Source organism: Lepidochelys kempii, chromosome 1, assembly GCF_965140265.1.
Source record: "Lepidochelys kempii isolate rLepKem1 chromosome 1, rLepKem1.hap2, whole genome shotgun sequence".
In the NCBI taxonomy this organism is placed as follows: domain Eukaryota; kingdom Metazoa; phylum Chordata; order Testudines; family Cheloniidae; genus Lepidochelys; species Lepidochelys kempii.
The window spans coordinates 330,769,433-330,775,832 of NC_133256.1; positions in this window are offsets into that span (position 1 = coordinate 330,769,433).

The following is a 6,400-nucleotide window of genomic DNA, read 5'->3' on the forward strand; positions in this document are numbered from 1 at the left end:
AGGAGGTCAGACAAGATGATTATGATGGTCCTTCTCACCTTAAAATCCATGAGTCTATTTTTACTGTCTTTTTAAAAACAGGACAACATATGACAGGGGAAAGAAAAGTCCAGCGCATAGATTGGGATAACTACATGCCACAAAATCTCATTTAGATATACTGGAGTCTACCAAGATCAAATACAACTCTAATTATTTACAAACTTTCTTACTTCTTCATCCCTATATTTTTGCAAGAAATTCCATATATTCTTTTTCAAGAAGACACTGGAGCATAGGCTCTGTTTTAATGGCTCAACTCTTTGGTAGATATAGGACCTGACACTGTTCCCACTGAAGTCAATTGTAAGGGAGGGGGGGTTAAGTGGGCTATGTATGCATACTTATGTATGTATCTATGTATGAATTTATTTAGATTATTTAAGTATCTGTCCTATATTCTATTTTGTAACAATTTAATTAAAAAACTTAAAACAGTCAATTAAGTTTGTCTTGTCATTGTGTTAACAAAATAAAAACCTACCCCCTCCCACATTTAATTACAGCACCCTCCACCTGTATCACTGATTCCCCATCCCATTGACCCACTTCCACACCACATCCTGAAAAGAGAAAATGGGATGTATTTTCTTGTGATTGTTAATTGTTCTTTTCATTATTAATTTACAGTATTAATTATTTTTATTATTATTAATTATTATTAAGGCATAATGCAAATATGGTTACTTCCATAGAGGATTTCCAATAAAGTTAATGGGGCTCCATGCAGGAGTACTATATTTACAGGATTAAATGTTTACAGGATCAGGTCCTTAAAGTTCAGGCCTGCTCTGAAAAAAATGGTTATGTAAAAATTGCATCACTGATCTAATTCAGCAAATCTACTCCTTGTGCATATTCAGAATCTATATCTACTGACTTAGGAGTTAAAAATAGTACTTTTGTTTTGTTTTGTTTCTATTTCATTCACTCCTTTTAGCCCTGCAGTGCCAACACAGCCAAGAGAGGGTAAACATCAGCAGCAGAATTGTGAACTAAATGCTAATCAATGACATCTGTGTTACTCATCTCTAACTTGATCTACAGAACCTTTCTACTGATTCTGATGTGTAAGAATGAAAAGGCCCCACTTGACTCTTAGATCCAAGGATCAATTTGTGAGGCTGGCAGTTAGAAAAACAAACATAATTTTAACTTCCAAAGTGAGTATCTATGATATTGATTAATCTGATATGAGTGAATAAGCATGGAACCCCATAACTCCATAGTTACTATGGTCTTGTCTATAATTATAGTGCTCCAGCAGTATGGCTGCACCAATGCAGCTGCGCCGCTGTAGCGTGTAGTGAAGAGGCTACCTACGCCGATGAGAGAGCTTCTCCCGTCAGCATAGGTACTCCACTTCCCTGAGAAGCGGTAGCTCTGTCGATGGACAAAGCCCTCCCATCAACACAACACTGTCTACACCAGGAGTTCAGTCAGTATACCTGCACCACTAAGTGACACAGTTACACCAACATAAGTCTGTCATCTAGACCAAGCCGAAGTTAGTTTTTAGAGGATAGTCACATTGCACATTTTTAAACATTCCTATATTCAACCATTTATCAGTTAACCTTCATTTATTATTATGTATGTGTGTATGGTTAGGTGTTAGCAAAAATTATTTAACCAAAATCAATGTATTATTAAGGGCTTTACACTTATGCTACCTGAGTCACACGTCCAGCATACTTTGTGCTGGAAATATGTTTAAAACTGTGTGTAAGCTTTTATTCTTGGCCTATGGAGAAATCATCAAGGACAAGACAGTGTTTTGCAGAGCTTTGCTAAAGTAATAAACTCTTATAATTGTTGCAAGATTGTTAAAACTAACATTGTACAGATATCCAAAAGCCTTGGGTAGTAGATACAAAATGTACGGGAAAGGAAAATTAGGGTACATCGTGTCATAAAGAAATTTGTGGAGTTTCCTGTGTCTGGTAACAGACTAAGGTACACATATGGTTAATAGCGAGTTAATATTTTTTGGAGCAGACTACACTGTGACTGCAACCCCTGATTAGGTCACCTTAACCTTTGCCTGACTGTATGTATTGTTATATGTTTGATTAAGCAAAGTTATCTGATGACTTATAATAAATGAACCATAACATAGTCAACCTTAATATACCGGTCACTGCTGCTCCTTCTTTAATACATGGGTTTTAGCACATAGCCCAGAGTTTTGTCACACCTACTGAATGTGTATTGTTTTTCTTTGAAATGTAGTCTAAAAGCAATAGTCTACCTGGCCTCTTCTCTCTGTGTTTATTGCCCACTGCCTCTGGAAACTTGTCTTTTTCCAGAGTGATTTAATTTTTTTAGTTAAAATAATTCAAGTGTAGTAATGTTTATGCATGAATTCTGAAGATTATTTATTACCAGAGAATCCCATCATCCATTTTAAATAAAAAAAAATTAGCCTCTATAGTTGTGGAGGAAAACTTGAAAATGTGAATCTTAAATGATCCAACACCAATAGTCAAATAAAAAGAATCTAAAATGGGGTCCTGACTCATGATTTTTGAACTCCTGAGGTTGACAATACTGCTACCCTTACTCTGAGGCTACATTAGGTGCAAATAGTATTGTCATTGGCATAAAGAAGAAAGGCATTAAAAGACAGAGAAAAAATATTTAAAAATAACACACAGACTTGGCCCAGCAGCTATCAGAGAGCCAAGGGACCTCTTCTTCCCATCTGACTCCTTCATAAGAGAAACATCAGTCTGAAAATAATGAGAAAACCTCACCAAAAAAATGATGCTGGAAGAAAAGTTGCAGATGTTACACCATAGAGACATTCATAACAAAGGTTCATGCAATGGATACTAAACTAGAGGAATACATTGGCTGTGCTCAAAGAATGTCTCTTCCCTTTTACAAAGATTCTGCCAGTTTGAGACAGACTTCCTATACATAAAGACCAGGATTAAAAAGTCCATATATTTTTTTAATTGACTTCATTGGCCTTGGATCAGGTTCAAGATGCAAAATTCTGCCTTTACTGTTGATATCTCTCAGATAGAAACTTTTGAAGTGTGCTCACTTTTTGATAAGAGAATGAATTAAATGCACAGAGAAGAGTGAGGTTTAAAAGTTGATGGATTATGGGATGAGTGGAGTTACTTGAAAATCCAGAGACACATAAAAACATTAGACCTGGAAATTCCAAAGGATGAAGACTTCCAGGGTCAGCTTGTCAAGAGTAAAATATCTAGGCTTTGATATCAAAGAAGATCCTTTGTATCTAGAGTGCTGTCACACTGTTCAACAAAAAAACAAGATGGGGATGTAGTAGTTGTCATCCAATCCCTCAGACCTGAAGGAATATTAATAGCAGCACTGAAAAAAACAAAAACAAAAGAGGAACTCACAACTGAGGGCCCGAAAGTGCTGATATTTCCTGATTTATACCTGGCAATCCAAGGGCTACAAGCTCACAAAGACATCAGAAAAAGATGTTATCAGTGAAGGAGTCTCAGACTGAATTCTTTTCAAGAACAGGTCATCCGGTACTTCAGTTGAATCAAAGACTCCTGGTTTGCCACGTGATCTTTGCAATGCAGCTACTGGAAATTAGTCAGGGAGGAAAAGAGACATTTGGCTGTGGAATCAGGACAGGAACTCTCAGAAGAAGACTAAAGAAAACTTACATTTCCTAACTATTTTTGCTCTCTATACTGAATAAGAAATATTTCCATACATTGTTTATCAGTTAAAATGCTTAACCACAATTACTGAACAATAATGAACATGGTGTAACCTTGGCTACACTTGTTATGCAACTATTGCTTTGCAACTATTGCAAGGTCTGTTGCTTTTCTGTTCCATTCAGTTTCTTATGCTGCACCCATCACCAGGGTATCCAAGTGCCTACTGTCACAGTGCCCATCCACATAGCTCACAGGGGCAGGCCCATGGCCTCCAAGACTGGGCCTTTGGCACCAGCATCCCCGTCTCTCGCCATGGCTTTCTACAGCAAATCCAGTCAACCCAGACTCCTGTAGGAGGCTTGTACTGTAGCCTTTCAGGGCGCAATGTTCTCAGTGAGTATTTACAGTGACACAGGAAGCCTTTTCAAAACAGGATAACCATTTATTAGTCACCTGGCACACAGAATCAGGAAGTCCTTAGGTTAGCACAGAGAAAAGAAGGTTAAAGCATATTCTGGTTAGCCAGAGCCCCAGCCAAACTGTAATTAACCTCATTATTCAGGCTCTGTGTCTTTCTCTGACTGATCTCCTTCATCAGATCCCTGGACAGGCCTGACTCCTTCCAGCAGCCAACTTTTATCATAGAATCATAGAATATCAGGCTTGGAAGGGACCTCAGGAGGTCATCTAGTCCAACCCCCTACTCAAAGCAGGACCAATCCCCAATTAAATCATCCCAGCCAGGGCTTTGTCAAGCCTGATCTTAAAAACTTCAAAGGAAGGTGTCAAGGTTCCTCCCCCACTCTGAACTCTAGGGTACAGATGTGGGGACCTGCATGAAAAACCTCCTAAGCTTATCTTTACCAGCTTAGGTCAAAACTTCCCCAAGGTACAAAATATTCCACCCGTTGTCCTTGGACTGGCCGCTACCACCACCAAACTAATACTGGTTACTGGGGAAGAGCTGTTTGGACGCGTCCTTCCCCCCAAAATACTTCCCAAAACCTTGCACCACACTTCCTGGACAAGGTTTGGTAAAAAGTCTCACCAATTTGCCTAGGTGACTACAGACCCAGACCCTTGGATCTTAAGAACAATGAACAATCCTCCCAACACTTGCACCCCCCCTTTCCTGGGAAATGTTGGATAAAAAGCCTCACCAATTTGCATAGGTGACCACAGACCCAAACCCTTGGATCTGAGAACAATGAAAAAGCATTCAGTTTCTTACAAGAAGACTTTTAATAAAAATAGAAGTAAATAGAAATGAAGAAATCCCCCCTGTAAAATCAGGATGGTAGATATCTTACAGGGTAATTAGATTCAAAAACATAGAGAACCCCTCTAGGCAAAACCTTAAGTTACAAAAAAGATACACAGACAGAAATAGTTATTCTATTCAGCACAATTCTTTTCTCAGCCATTTAAAGAAATCATAATCTAACACATACCTAGCTAGATTACTTACTAAAAGTTCTAAGACTCCATTCCTGGTCTATCCCCGACAAAGACCAGCATATAGACAGACACAGACCCCTTGTTTCTCTCCCTCCTCCCAGCTTTTGAAAGTATCTTGTCTCCTCATTGGTCATTTTGGTCAGGTGCCAGCGAGGTTACCTTTAGCTTCTTAACCCTTTACAGGTGAGAGGAGCTTTCCCCTGGCCAGGAGGGATTTCAAAGGGGTTTACCCTTCCCTTTATTTTTATGACAGAAGGAGATTCCACCACCTCCCTAGGTAACGCATTCCAGTGCTTCACCACCCTCCTACTGAAAAACTTTTTCCTAATATCCAACCTAAACCTCCCCCACTGCAACTTGAGACCATTACTCCTCGTTTTGTCATCTGCTACCACTGAGAACAGTCTAGTCCATTCTCTTTGGAACCCCCTTTCAGGTAGTTGAAAGCAGCTATCAAATCCTCCCTCATTCTTCTCTTCTGCAGACTAAACAATCCCAGTTCCCTCAGCCTCTCCTCATAAGTCATGTGTTCTAGTCCCCTAATCATTTTTGTTGCACTCCGCTGGACGCTTTCTAATTTTTCCACATCCTTCTTGTAGTGTGGGGCCCAAAACTGGACACAGTACTCCAGATGAGGCCTCACCAATGTTGAATAGAGGGGAACGATCACGTCCCTCGATCTGCTGGCAATGCCCCTATTTATACATCCCAAAATGCCATTGGCCTTCTTGGCAACAACGGCACAGTGTTGACTCATATCCAGCTTCTCATCCACTGTAACACCTAGGTCCTTTTCTGCAGAACTGCTGCCTAGCCATTCGGTCCCTAGTCTGTAGCTGTGCATGGGATTTTTCCATCCTAAGTGCAGGACTCTGCACTTGTCCTTGTTGAACTTTATCAGATTTCTTTTGGCCCAATCCTCTAATTTGTCTAGGGCCCTCTGTATCCTATCCCTACCCTCCAGCATATCTATCTCTCCTCCCAGTTTAGTGTCATCTGCAAACTTGTGAGGGTGCAATCCACGCCATCCTCCAGATCATTTATGAAGATATTGAACAAAACCGGCCCCAGGACCAACTTCTGGGACACTCCGCTTGATACCAGCTGCCAACTAAACATGAAGCCATTGCTCACTACCTGTTGAGCCTGACAATCTAGCCAACTTTCTATCCACCTTATAGTGCATTCATCCAGCCCATACTTCTTTAACTTGCTGACAAGAATACTGTGGGAGACCGTGTCAA